Source organism: Eubalaena glacialis, chromosome 14 (assembly GCF_028564815.1).
Source record: "Eubalaena glacialis isolate mEubGla1 chromosome 14, mEubGla1.1.hap2.+ XY, whole genome shotgun sequence".
Taxonomy (NCBI): Eukaryota; Metazoa; Chordata; class Mammalia; order Artiodactyla; family Balaenidae; genus Eubalaena; species Eubalaena glacialis.
The window spans coordinates 58,187,259-58,202,569 of NC_083729.1; positions in this window are offsets into that span (position 1 = coordinate 58,187,259).

Here is a 15,311-nt window from a genome sequence, read left to right on the forward strand (position 1 = left end):
AAGGGAACCCTCTTGCACTGTTGGTGGTAATGTAAATTGACACAGCCACTATGAAGAACAGTATGGAGGTTCCTTAAAAAACTAGAAATAGAGCTACCATAAGACCCAGCAATCCCACTACTGGGCATATACCCTGAGAAAACCATAATTCAAAAAGAGTCATATACCACAATGTTCATTGCAGCTCTATTTACAATAGCGAGGTAATGGAAGCAACCTAAGTGTCTTTTGACAGATGAATGGATAAAGAAGATGTGGCACATATATACAATGGAATATTACTCAGCCATAAAAAGAAACGAAAGTGGGTTATTTGTAGTGAGGTGGATGGACCTAGAGTCTGTCATACAGAGTGAAGTAAGTCAGAAAGAGAAAAAAAATACCGTATGCTAACATATATATATGGAATCTAAGGGGGAAAAAAGGTCATGAAGAACCTAGGGGCAAGACGGGAATATAGACACAGACTTACTAGAGAATGGACTTGAGGATACAGGGAGGGGGAAGGGTAAGCTGGGACAAAGTGAGAGAGTGTTATGGACATATATACACTACCAAGTGTAAAACAGATAGCTAGTGGGAAGCAGCTGCATAGCACAGGGAGATCAGCTCGGTGCTTTGTGACCACCTAGAGAGGTGGGATAGGGAGGGTGGGAGAGAGGGAGACGCAAGAGGGAAGAGATATGGGGATATATGTATATGTATAACTGATTCACTTTGTTATAAAGCAGAAACTAACACCCCATTGTAAAGCAATTATACTACAATAAAGATGTTTTTTTTAAAAAAAAAAGACTAGAAGAAGATGAATCCAAATCTGTCAAATGAGGAAAGCCTGAATGTATACATAGACTCCTCCAAAGGCTCAGGTATTAGAAAGGCTAAGTACTTCCAGAAATGGAGTGTTAATATAATGAAACTTGGTGAAGAGCAGCTTAAGAAGCTGGGCAAATTCTCCCCAATCACCAGGCGGAAGACCAGTGATTTATTCTCTGCGGATATATCTTAGTCTTATACTCTTCAACATAAGTGGGCTAAGAAGATTCCCAGACAGTTGAGGAAACCTTACAATAGGAATCATTGAGATCAAGCAAACAGAAATAAAGCACTTGGAGGAAACCTTCTATAGGGAAAAGTAAGCTTGAGAAAAACTCAATAATCCTAGAGAGAGAAGAGCAGTTAGTAACACACTATAAAAAGAAACTTTCAAGGAACAAAAGAAAGGTCATGAAATTTAAAATATGAGAGTATAATTTTTTAAAAAAACTAAATAGATTTGTTAGGAAGTTAAATTTAGGAGAACTTTAGGAAATCTCCCAGAAAGAGGAGGAAAAATAAAATAGAAAGGAGGAAAAAAATAAGAAAGCTTGTGTGTTTGGTTTAAATATTGTCTTGTTTTCATCAATAAATAAATGTACAGGTTTTAAAAAGTCAAATTGTACTAAAAGTTTTATACCAACAACAAAAAAAATTATCAGTCCCCTTACCCACTTTTTCCTCCTCCCTACTTGGTGATTTCACTTTGACTCTTTCAGCTGTTTCTTGTTGGCATTTACCTAACTTTCTGTGCTTAAATAATATGCATATTTTGCTGTGTTTAGATACATCAGTTTGGGACATAATCTAATTACTTTCTTATTATGGTAGTGGGGCATTTTATTCTCTTATATTCCCATCCTCTCTGCTTCTCCTGCTCCATGATTCCAATGTAGTTGTATTCATTTTTTAGATTAAATCGATACCCAGTTATGTCTATGTAAATATTACTCACAGCTGAGCACTGTACAATGAATATATTTCCTTTCTTATATTTTTCTGAAGTTAATTATCACCATGTTTTTTTTTATTGAGGTACAACTTACACACCATAATATGCACCCATCATTACAATTCAACATACAACTCAATGAATTTTAGTAAATTTATAGGGTTGTGCAACTATCACCACAATCTAGCTTTGGAACATTTCCATCACCCCAGAAAACTCTTTCTTGTCTGTTTACAGTCAGCCCCTGCTCCCACTCCCAGCCCCAGGCATCCACTCATCTGTTTTCTGTCTCTGTAAATTTGCCTTTTTTGGAAACTTCATATAAATGAAATCATGCAACATGTAGTCTTTTGTATCTGGCTTCTTTCACTTAGCGTAATATTTTGAGATTCACTATGTTGTAGCCTGTATCTGTAGTTCGTTCCTTTTTATTGATGAATAGTATTCTATTTTATGCATATACAACACTTTGTTAATCCACTCACCAGCTGATGGATATTTGGATTGTTTCCACTTTTTGGCTACTATAAATAATGCTGCTGTTAACATATGCGTGCAAGCCTTGTATGACTTGTGTTTTCATTTCCCTTGGATAAATACCTAGGCATGGATTTCTGAATTATATAGTAAGTTTACATTTAATGTTTTAAGAAACCGCCAATCTGTTTTCCAAAGTAACTGTCTAATTTTACATTCACACAAGCAACGTATGAGTGTTCCAGTTACTCCATATACTCACCTACGCTCGGAATTGTCAGTCTTTTTGTTTAAAGCCATTTTAGTGAGTGTATAGCAGTATCTCATTTTAATTCATATTTCTCTAATGACTCATTATTTTGAGCCTCTTATCCTGGGCTTATAAGCTCATGATCTTTTTGATGAAATGTCTATGCAAATCTGTTGCCTACTGTATTAGTTTTTTATTGCTGCCATAATAAATTACTGCAAATGTGGCTGCTTAAAATACTACATTTATTATCTCACAGTCTCTGTAGGCGAGAAGTCCATTCGGGCTCAGCTGGGTCTCCTGCTTAGGGTCTCACAAGGTTGTAATTAAATTATCAACAGGACAACAGGATGTGTCCCTTACTGCATGCTCTAGGAAAGAATCCTCTTTCAAGCTCACTCAGCTTGCTGGCCAAATTCAGTTCTTAGTGGTTGTAAGACCAAGGTCTCTGTTTCCTTGCTAACTGTCATCCACGGACCAGTCTTTGCTTCTAAATGCTACCTGAATTCCTTTTATTCTTTCTCTGTGGCCCCTGCCAGCAACAAGGAGTTTCTTTCCCCTCACACTTCAGATCTCTCTGCCTCTATCTTTTCTTTCTAGCTCATCTTTTTTTTTTTTTTTTTTAGAATATACCAAACTTTTATTCACTAAACAATTTCAGTGCCTGAATTTTTGCGATAGTTTTTTTTTAAAACATATTTATTGGAGTATAATTGCTTTACAATGGTGTGTTAGTTTCTGCTTTATAACAAAGTGAATCAGTTATACATATACATATGTCCCCATATCTCTTCCTTCTTCTGTCTCCCTCCCTCCCACCCTCCCTATCCCACCCCTCTAGGTGGTCACAAAGCACCGAGCTGATCTCCCTGTGCTATGCGGCTGATTTCCACTAGCTAGCTATTTTATGTTTGGTAGTATATATATGTCCATGCCACTCTCTCACTTTCTCCAGGCTTCCCCTTCCCCTTCCCCGTATCCTCAACCTCATTCTCTAGTAGGTCTGTGTCTTTATTCCCGTCTTGCCCCTAGGTTCTTCATGACCTTTTTTTTTTTTTTTTTTTTTAGATTCCATATATATGTGTTAGCATACGGTATTTGTTTTTCTCTTTCTGACTTACTTCACTTTGTATGACAGATTCTAGGTCCATCCACCTCACTACAAATAACTCAATTTCGTTTCTTTTTATGGCTAAGTAATATTCCATTGTATATATGTGCCACATCTTCTTTATCCATTCATCTGTCGATGGACACTTAGGTTGTTTCCATGTCCTGGCTATTGTAAATAGAGCTTCAATGAACATTGTGGTACATGACTCTTTTTGAATTATGGTTTTCTCAGGGTATATGCCCAGTAGTGGGATTGCTGGGTCGTATGGTAGTTGTATTTCTAGTTTTTTAAGGAACCTTCATACTGTTCTCCATAGTGGCTGTATCAATTTACATTACCACCAACAGTGCCAGAGAGTTCCCTTTTCTCCACACCCTCTCCAGCATTTATTGTTTGTAGATTTTTTGATGATGGCCATTCTGACCAGTATGAGATGATATCTCATTGTAGTTTTGATTTGCATTTCTCTAACGATTAATGATGTTGAGCATTCTTTCACATGTTTGTTGGCAATCTGTATATCTTCTTTGGAGAAATGCCTATTTAGGGCTTCTGCCCATTTTTGGATTGGGCTGTTTGGTTTTTTGATATTGAGCTGCATGAGCTGCTTATAAATTTTGGAGATTAATCCTTTGTCAGTTGTTTCATTTGCAAATATTTTCTCCCATTCTGAGGGTTGTCTTTTCGTCTTGTTTATGGTTTCCTTTGCTATGCAAAAGCTTTTAAGTTTCATTAGGTCCCATTTGTTTATTTTTGTTTTTATTTCCATTTCTCTAGGAGGGGGGTCAAAAAGGATCTTGCTGTGATTTATGTCATAGAGTGTTCTGCCTATGTTTTCCTCTAAGAGTTTGATAGTGTCTGGCCTTACATTTAGGTCTTTAATCCATTTTGAGTTTACTTTTGTGTATGGTGTTAGGGAGTGTCTACTTTCATTCTTTTACATGTAGCTGTCCAGTTTTCCCAGCACCACTTATTGAAGAGGCTTTCTTTCCTCCACTGTATATCCTTGCCTCCTTTCTATCCTGTTCCATTGATCTATATTTCTCTTTTTGTGCCAGTACCTTCCTGTCTTGATTATTGTAGCTTTGTAGTATAGTCTGAAGTCAGGGAGCCTGATTCTTCCAGCTCTGTTTTTCTTTCTCAAGATTGCTTTGGCTATTCGGGGTCATTTGTGTTTCCATACAAATTGTGCAATTTTTTGTTCTAGTTCTGTGAAAAATGCCAGTGGTAGTTTGATAGTGATTGCATTGAATCTGTAGATTGCTTTGGGTAGTGTAGTCATTTTCACAGTATTGATTCTTCCAATCCAAGAACATGGTATATTTCTCCATCTATTTGTATCATCTTTAATTTCTTTCATCAGTGTCTAATAATTTTCTGCATACAGGTCTTTTGTCTCCTTAGGTAGGTTTATTCCTAGATATTTTATTCTTTTTGTTGAAATGGTAAATGGGAGTATTTTTTTAATTTCACTTTCAGATTTTTCATCATTAGTGTATAGGAATGCAAGAGATTTCTGTGCCTTAATTTTGTATCCTGCTACTTTACCAAACTCATTGATTAGCTCTAGTAGTTTTCTGGTAGCACCTTTAGGATTCTCTATGTATAGTATCATGTCATCTGGAAACAGTGACAGCTTTACTTCTTCTTTTCTGATTTGTATTCCTTTTATTTCTTTTTCTTCTCTGATTGCTGTGACTAAAACTTCCAAAACTATGTTGAATAATAGTGGTGAGAGTGGGAAAACTTGTCTAGTTCCTGATCTTAGTGGAAATGATTTCAGTTTTTCACCACTGAGGACAATGTTGGCTGTGGGTTTGTCATATATGATCTTTATTATGTTGAGGAAAGTTCCCTCTATGCCTACTTTCTGGAGGGTTTTTATGAAAAATAGGTGTTGAATTTTGTCAAAAGCTTTTTGTGCATCTATTGAGATAATCTTATAGTTTTTCTCCTTTAATTTGTTAATATGGTGTATCACGTTGACTGATTTTCATTTATTGAAGACTCCTTGCATTCCTGGGAAAATCCTCACTTGATCATGGTGTATGATCCTTTTAATGTGCTGTTGGATTCTGTTTGCTAGCATTTTGTTGAGGACTTTTGCATCTATGTTCATCAGTGATATTGCCCTGTAGTTTTCTTTCTTTGTGACATCTTGCCTGGTTTTGGTATCAGGGTGATGGTGGCCTCGTAGAATGAGTTTGGGAGTGTTCCTCCCTCTGCTATATTTTGGAAGAGTTTGAGAAGGATAGATGTTAGCTCTTCACTAAATGTTTGACAGAAGTCACCTGTGAAGCCATCTGGTCCTGGGTTTTTGTTTGTTGGAAGATTTTTAATCACAGTTTCAATTTCAGTGCTTGTGATTGGTCTCTTCATATTTTCTATTTCTTCCTGGTTCAGGCTCAGAAGGTTGTGCATTTCTAAGAATTTGTCCATTTCTTCCAGGTTGTCCATTTATTGCCATATAGTTGCTTGTAGTAACCTCTCATGATCCTTTGTATTTCTGCAGTGTCAGTTGTTACTTCTCCTTTTCATTTCTAATTCTATTGGTTTGAGTCTTCTCCCTTTTTTTCTTGATGAGTCTGGCTAATGGTTTATCAATTTTGTTCATCTTCTCAAAGACCCAGCTTTTCGTTTTATTGATCTTTGCTATTGTTTCCTTCATTTCTTTTTCATTTATTTCTGACCTGATCTTTATGCTTTCTTTCCTTCTGCTAACTTTGGGGTATTTTTCTTCTTCTTTCTCTAATTGCTTTAGGTGTAAGGTTAGGTTGTATATTTGAGATGTTTCTTGTTTCTTAAGGTAGGATTGTATTGCTATAAACTTCCCTCTTCGAACTGCTTTTGCTGTATCCTATAGGTTTTGGGTCGTCGTGTTTTCACTGTCATTTGTTTCTAGGTATTTTTTGATTTCCTCTTTGATTTCTTCAGTGATATCTTGGTTATTAAGTAGTGTATTGTTTCACCTTCATGTCTTTGTAATTTTTACTGATTTTTTCCTGTAATTGATATCTAGTCTCATAGTGTTGTGGTCAGAAAAGATACTTGATATGATTTCAATTTTCTTAAATTTACCAAGGCTTGCTTTGTGATCCAAGATATGATCTATCCTTGAGAATGTTCCATGAGCACTTGAGAAGAAAGTGTATTCTGTTGGTTTTGGATGGAATGTCCTATAAATATCAATTAAGTCCATCTTGTTTAATGTATCATTTAAAGCTTGTGTTTCCTTATTTATTTTCATTTTGGATGATCTGTCCATTGGTGAAAGTGGGGTGTTAAAGTCCCCTAGTATGATTGCGTTACTGTCTATTTCCCCTTTTATGGCTGTTAGTATTTGCCTTATGTATTGAGGTGCTCCTATGTTGGGTGCATAAATATTTACAATTGTTATATATTCTTCTTGGTTTGATCCCTTGATCATTATGTAGTGTCCATCTTTGTCTCTTGTAACAGTCTTTGTTTTAAAGTCTATTTTGTCTGATATGAGAATTGCTACTCCAGCTTTCTTTTGATTTCCATTTGCATGGAATATCTTTTTCCACCCCCTTACTTACATTCTGTATGTTTCCTTAGGTCTGAAGTGGGTCTCTTGTAGACAGCATATATACAGGTCTTGTTTTTGTATTCATTCAGCCAGTCTATGTCTTTTGGTTGGAGCATTTAATCCATTTACAATTAAGGTGATTATCGATATGTATATTCCTATTAGCATTTTCTTAATTGTTTTGGGTTTGTTATTGTATGTCTTTTCCTTCTCTTGTGTTTCCTGCCAAGAGAAATTCCTTTAGCATTTGTTGTAAAGCTGGTTTGGTGGTGCTGAATTCTCTTAGCTTTTGCTTGTCTGTAAAGGTTTTAATTTCTCTGTCAAATCTGAATGAGATCCTTGCTCGGTAGAGTAATCTTGGTTGTAGGTTTTTCTCCTTCATCACTTTAAATATGTCCTGCCACTCCCTTCTGGCTTGCAGAGTTTCTGCTGAAAGATCAGCTATTAACCTTATGGGGATTCCCTTGTGTGTTATTTGTTGTTTTTCCCTTGCTGCTTTTAATATTTTTTCTTTGTATTTAATTTTTGATAGTTTGATTAATACGTGTTTTGGCATGTTTCTCCTTGGATTTATCCTGTATGGGACTCTCTGTGCTTCCTGGACTTGATTGACTATTTCCTTTCCCTTATTAGGGAAGTTTTCAACTATAATCTCTTCAAATATTTTCTCAGTCTCTTTCTTTTTCTCTTCTTCTTCTGGGACCCCTATAATTCGAATGTTGGTGTGTTTAATGTTGCCCCAGAGGTCTCTGAGACGGCCCTGAATTCTTTTCATTCTGTTTTCTTTATTCTGCTCTGCAGTAGTTATTTCCACTATTTTATCTTCCAGGTCACTTATCCGTTCTTCTGCCTCAATTATTTTGCTATTGATCCCTTCTAGTGAAATTTTAATTTCATTTATTGTGGTGTTCTTCACTGTTTGTTTGGTCTTTAGTTCTTCTTTGTCCTTGTTAAACGTTTTTTGTATTTTCTCCATTCTATTTGCAAGATTTTGGATCATCTTTACTATCATAACTCTGAATTCTTTTTCAGGTAGTCTGCCTATTTCCTCTTCATTTGTTAGGTCTGGTTCGTGTTTGCTTGCTCTTTCATCTGCTGTGTGTTTCTCTGTCTTCTCACTTTGCTTAACTTACTGTGTTTGGGGTCTCCTTTTCGCAGGCTGCAGATTCGTAGTTCCCGTTGTTTTTGGTGTCTGCCCCCATTGGCTAAGGTTGCTTCAGTGGGTTTTGTAGGCTTCCTGGTGGAGGGGACTAGTGCCTGTGTTCTGGTGGATGAAGCTGGATCTTGTCTTTCCGGTGGGCAGGTCCATGTCTGGTAGTGTGTTTTGGGGTATCTGTGGCCTTATTATGATTTTATGCAGCCTCTCTGCTAACGGGTGGGTTTGTGTTCCTGTCTTGCTAGTTGTTTGGCATAGGGTGTCCAGCACTGTAGCTTGCTGGTCGTTGAGTGGAGCTTGGTGTTGGTGTTGGGATGGAGATCTCTGGGAGATTTGCACCATTTGATATTATGTGGAGCTGGGAGGTCTCTTGTGGACCAGTGTCCTGAACTTGGCTTTCCCAGTTCAGAGGCACAGCCTTGACACCTGGCTGGAGCACCAAGAGCCTGTCATCCACACCGCTCAAAATAAAAGGGAAAAAAGAAAGAAAGAAAGAAGATAAAATAAAATAAAGTAAAATAAAATAAAGTTATTAAAATAAAAACTAAAAAATAATTATTAAAAAAAATTTAAGTAATAAAAAATATGAAAGAAAGAAAGAAGAGAGCAACCAAACCAAAAAAACAAATCCACCAATGATAACAAGTGCTAAAAACTATACTAAAAAAACAACAACAACAAAAAAAACTGGACAGATAGAACCCTAGGACAAATGGTAAAAGCAAAGCTATACAGACAGAATCACACACAGAAGCATACAGATACACACTCACAAAAAGAGAAAAAGGGAAAAAAATATATATATATCGTTGCTCCCAAAGTCCACCTCCTCAATTTGGGATGATTCGTTGTCTGTTCAGGTATTCCACCAATGCAGGGTACATCAAGTTGATTGTGGAGCTTTAATCCGCTGCTCCTGAGGCTGCTGGGAGAGATTTCCCTTTTTCTTCTTCGTTCGCACAGCTCCTGGGGTTCAGCTTTGGATTTGGACCCGCCTCTGTGTGTAGGTCGCCTGAGGGCGCCTGTTCCCGCCCAGACAGGACGGGGTTAAAGGAGCAGCTGATTCGGGGGCTCTGGCTCAGTCAGGCCAGGGGGAGGCAGGGGTACGGAGCAGGCGGGGCGAGCCTGCGGTGGCAGAGGCCGGCGTGACCTTGCAGCAGCCTGAGGCGCGCCGTGCGTTCTCCCGGGGAAGTTGTCCCCAGATCACAGGAGCCTGGCAGTGGCGGGCTGCACCGGCTTCCGGGAGGGGCGGTGTGGAGAGTGACCTGTGCTCGCACACAGGCTTCTTGGTGGCGGCAGCAGCAGCCTTAGCGTCTCATGCCCGTCTCTGGGGTCCGCGCTGATAGCCGCGGCTCGCGCCCGTCTCTGGAGCTCCTTTAAGCGGCGCTCTGAATCCCCTCTCCTCGCGCACCAGAGAACAAAGAGGCAAGAAAAGTCTCTTGCCTCTTCGGCAGCTGCAGACTTTTTCCCGGACTCCATCCCGGCTAGCTGCGGTGCGCTAACCCCTTCAGGCTGTGTTCACGCCGCCAACCCCAGTCTTCTCCCTGCGATCCGACCGAAGCCCGAGCCTCAGCTCCCAGCCCCGCCCGCCCCGGCGGGTGAGCAGAGAAGCCTCTCGGGCTGGTGAGTGCTGCTCGGCGCCGAGCCTCTGTGCGGGAATCTCTCCGCTTTGTCCTCCGCACCCCTGTGGCTGCGCTCTCCTCCGTGGCTCCAAAGCTCCCCCCGTTCCACCACCCGATGTTTCCGCCCACGAAGGGGCTTCCTAGTGTGTGTAAACCTTTCCTCCTTCACAGTTCCCTCCCACTGGCTCAGGTCCCTTCCCTATTCTTTGTCTCTGTTTTTTCTTTTTTCTTTTGCCCTACCCAGTTATGTGGGGAGTTTCTTGCCTTTTGGGAAGTCTGAGGTCTTCTGCCAGTGTTCAGTAGGTGTTCTGTAGGAGCTGTTCCACATGTAGATGTATTTCTAATGTATTTGTGGGGAGGAAGGTGATCTCCACTTCTTACTCTTCTGCCATCTTGAAGCTCCCTTAGCTCATCTTTTTGATGCTAGCTTTTATGGGCTAGTATGATTAGATTGGGACCACCCAGGTAATCTAGCATAATATCCCTGTATTATAGTCCATAACCTTAATTACATCAGGAAAATCCCTTATACCAAGTACTATAACATATTCACAAATTTCAGGGATTGGAGCATGGATATAGTGGGGAGGGGTGTTGCCTAAATCATCCACTTTTAAATGGCTTGTTAGTCTTATTAATGAGTTGTAAAAGTGCTTATATATTCTGGATTCAAGTCTGTTAGCAGAAATTCACAAACTTTTTTTGTACATGGAAAGATAGTAAATATTTTATGTTTTGTATGTCATATAGGATCGCTTTTGCATATTCTTCTTTTTTAAACAACCCTTTAAAAATATAAAAACCATTCTTAGCCCATGGGTCTTACAAAAACAGGCTGCAGGCCATAGTTTGCCAACCCCTGAGATGTGATTTGCAAATATTTTCTCCAAGTTGGTGGCTTGTCTTTTTAAATTTTCTTACTGTTGTCTTTGGAAGGGTGTAGTAGACAGACTTAAAATGGCCCTCATAACCCCTGCCTCCTGTTATTGGTGCTTTGGTTAAATCCCTCCCCTTGAATATGGTGGGACCTGTGACTTGCTTCTCACCAATGAGATGTGGCAAAGGTGGTTCCATGTACACAATTGAAGAATATAGCACCTATTTTGCCAGACCTTTCTTTCTCCTGCTAGAGCCCCCCTATCTCTCTCTCTCTCTCTCTCTCTCGTTCTCTCTCTCCTTCCTGGCTTTGAAGGAGCAAGATGCCATGAATCCTTTAGTCCTCAGGTACTGGATACTGTCAACAGTCCTCCAAGTTGGGAAAGAGACCTTCCCTAGTTGACTTTCAGATGCAACCTCAGCCTTGGCTGACACCTTGATCACAGTCTTGTAAGACCCTAATCAAAAGACCCAACTGAACTATGTCCTGATTTCTGACTTAGAGAAGTTGTGGACTAATAAGTATATGTTTTAAGCCACTAATGTTGCAGTAATTTGTTACACAGTATGGAATACTAATACAAAAAACAAATGTCCTTAAGTCTACTCTATCGCTTTTTTTCTCTTGATAGCATACCTAAGAGATCTTTGCCTAACTCAAAGTCACAAAGATTTCCTACAGTGTTTTCTTCTAGATGTTTTAGAGTTTTAGTTCCTACATTTAGATGTATCAACTATTTAGAGTTAACTTATATGTATGCTGTGAGATAAGGGTCTAAGATCATTTTTTTAAACATGTGGGTAACTAGTTCTCCAAGCATCATTTGTTGCAAAGAATCTCCTTTCCTTCATTAAACTGCTTTGGAACCTTTGCTGAAAGTCAATTAATTATAAATGTAAGGGTTTATTTCTGAACTCTCATTCTGTTTTGTTGATCCATATGTTTATCCTTACCCAAATACTCCATTGTCTTGATTACCATAGATTTATAGTGAGTTTCATAATCAGGCATTCCAACTCCTCCAAATTTAGTCTTCCTTTTCAAAATTTCATTGGTTAGTTCTTTGTGTTTCCATATAATTTTAGAAGCACTTTGTCAATTTCTACCAAAATAAATAAATAAATAAAGCCTCGTGGGATTTTGATAAAGATTTTCTTGAATCTAAGAATTGCCATCTTAACAATATTGAGTCATTCAGTCTAGAACATAAAATGTCTCTCAATTTTCATTTCTGTCAGCATTTATTTCAATTTTCATTTCTGTCAGCAGTGCCTTGTGATTTTCTGTGAATAAGACTTGTTCTTTTGTTGCATTTATTCTAAATGTTTTATTCTTTTTGATGCTATCAGGAATGAAATTTCATGTTCCAATTCTTCATTGCCAGAATATATTAAAAAAATTCATCTTTGCCTATTTATCTTGTATCCTGTGACCTTGAACTCATTTACTAGTCCTAATATTTTATTTTAATATTCCTTAGGAGTTTCTACATTCAGGATCATGTTGTCTTCAAAAAAGGCAGTTTTACTTCTTCCTTTTGCTTTTCTATATGCTTTTAATTTATTTGTCTTGTCTTATTGTACTGCCTAGAGTCTGCAGCACAATGTTGAATAGAACAGGTGAGAGTGGATATCTTTGCCTTTGCCCTAATCTTAGAGACAAAGCACTAAGTCTTTCACAGTTTAGTATAATGTTAGCCAAAGGTTTTTGTACATGTCCTTTTTCACATTGAGAATGTTCCCTGCTATTCCCAATTTGTTGAATATAGATGAAAATTTCTCAAAAAACCCCACAAAAACCTAGCAAATGAAATCCAACAACATATAAAAAAGGGATACCATGACTAACTGGGATTTATTTATCACAGAAATAACCTTATATTTTCATCTATATTCAAGTTAGATATTGATCTGTAGTTTTCTTTTCCTGAGATATCTTTATGTGTCTTTGGTATAAGGATAAAACTAGCCTCATAACATTAGGAAGTATCCCCTTTTCCTCTACTTTCTGGATATCTATTTTCTGGCAGAATTTGTGAAGTGTTGGTATTATTTCTTATTTAAATGTTTAACACATTTCACCAGAGAAGATATCTGGGCCTGGGCTTTTCTTTGTGGATTTTTGATTACTAATTCAATTTCTTTACCTGTTGTTCTGTTCAGATTTTCTATAGCTTCTTAAGTTTGTTTCAGTAGTTTGTGTCTTTCTAGGAAATTTTCTGCTTCATCTAAGTTTCTAACTTTTTGACATAATAATGTTGATAGTATTTCCTTACAATTCTTTTAATTTGTGTCATCTCTCTTTATCTTGGTCAAACTGGATCAGGGGTCAACATAGTATGTATAGCTTAGTGGTCAGCCAGTGATTGGCCTCAAACACCTTGAGTCAGTCAGGCTCACACCCTGCTCAATGACCTGTTTTTGGGTTAGGAGCAAATCCACATTTCAGGCAGTTGGAATCTTTGATCTTGACATTACACTCTGTCATTCACTTTCAGGTCTTCTCTGTATAGGCACATGGCCTCAGAGTCAGCCATTGATGTCTGAGGACCTTCGCTAGCTCTTCAAGAGCTGTCTAATTTTTTGGAATCCACCTGCTAAATTTCTGGTTAGATTATAGGTCTGCCACTCACTCCAACCAGGATTACAACCTCAGGCTTACATTGCAGGGTTGTGGCCCACATCATTATCTTCCTATCAAGGTTACTACTATTACTGGCAATACTACTTTGTGTGAGTTTTGTTGCCCTCCCCTCCAAATCAAGTCAGCCCCTTTAGCTGTCCCTTCTGGTTTTATAGCTAGCCTCACCCTGTACAAATACCATGCCAAAAGAGCTGAAGGACTGGATGGGAATAGCTCCAGGAAAGGACGGCATAGACTTCTACTGCTCTTACCTGAAATTCAGCAATTTTTTTTTACTAATAAATATTATACTTCTTAATTTATTGTTTGCCTTTGCTTGATTCCCAGAGCCCTGAATTTTTTTTTTTTTGAAAAAAAAAATTTGTAAGTTTTATACTTATTTTGGGGAAGATAGGATTTACCAACCTTATTATTTTGCCATAATTGGAAATTCCTACCCAGGCCACCTGGCATCCCAGATACCTCTCTGTTTTCATTTCTTTAGTTTTTCCTTATATGTATTGCTAATTGTCCATACATTGCCAATAGTTGGAATAATTTTTCACCAGAAAGAAATCTCTCTCTTTCAATGTTTTATTTTTGGAGTCTTCCATTCTGAGAATTTCCATTCTACTTTTATCGACAGAAAAAATTAATTGCACCATTAATATCACTTTTTAATTATCTTAGGAATTCCCTATACTCATCTCCTGATTTAGATTGCTCCTGAATCTTAAGACTTTCTCTTTTTTGGTGTATTCTCTTGTTTTGGTGGAGCACAATGTCCAGTAGAGCTTTTTTTTTTCCTGTTAAAAATAATGCTCTTTCAGAAAGAATGGTGACGGCAGTCCTCAACATGCCATCTTTTGTAATCACTCTGCTCTAAGCTATGACTTCCTCAGACTGTTGTTTGGCTGGGTGGAATTTTTGTTGCTGTTTTGCTAAGTGGACAATGCAATTTGAAATAAATAACCTAACTGTTAGTGAAAATAGAGTGAGGAGAGAGAAGAAAAAGACCCAGAAATAAAGTCTTTCTTTGTCAGTGATTTTTAAAATTAGAGTTGCATTCTTTTGTATATATATATTTTAAAAATTGCTGATTCCGGCCTCGAGTAGTTTCAAGACCAAAGCACAGAGTACCCAAGGAAACATATACATTCTCATTAAAGAAACGTGAGGATTATAAGATTGAAGCAAAAATTTACAACAGTCCATCATAACAACACATCAGTATAGATCTTTGCCTAAAAAGGAAATTCAAGATACCAAGAGTAGAACTTTACCAAGACTTAGATTAGTTCTAACACATCATGCTTGTCAGCAGCATTTTCCAAATTTGCCTAACTCAAATCCAGACAAAGGAAAAGAAGATTCTCATAGCTATGGAGGCCATAAGTAGAGCCATGTGCCCTGAAAATGATGGGACTGGTTATGTCTTGGAGAAGGGGAAAAAGATGAGGCAGTGCCTTTGGCAAATAATTTTATCCACTCCAGAATTGCTGGAGAATGCTTCAGAATTGCTTCTAACATTTCAAAGCAGGACAGGGATGAATTGACAGTTATTCTCTTTATATTCAGGATGTAATTTGAACCTGAAATGTCTCGGCAGCCATCTCCTGGTTTTTATCCAGAATATCAACACTGATGTCACTCAAGAAAAATTCCTAGTTTATGAACATCTTTTGAAAACTCTAACAGCTACCAGCAGCTTTGAAATGGTAAAAGAGTTTATTTGCTGAACAAAACTTCAATTGGATGGACCATCTGGGTACCTAAGGTGCAGATGGAGTTCCTGCAATGATTAACCACACATTTATTTTTACTTCTACAGTGAAGATGGAAGCTGTACACACAGTACTGAGGCTCATTATGTGC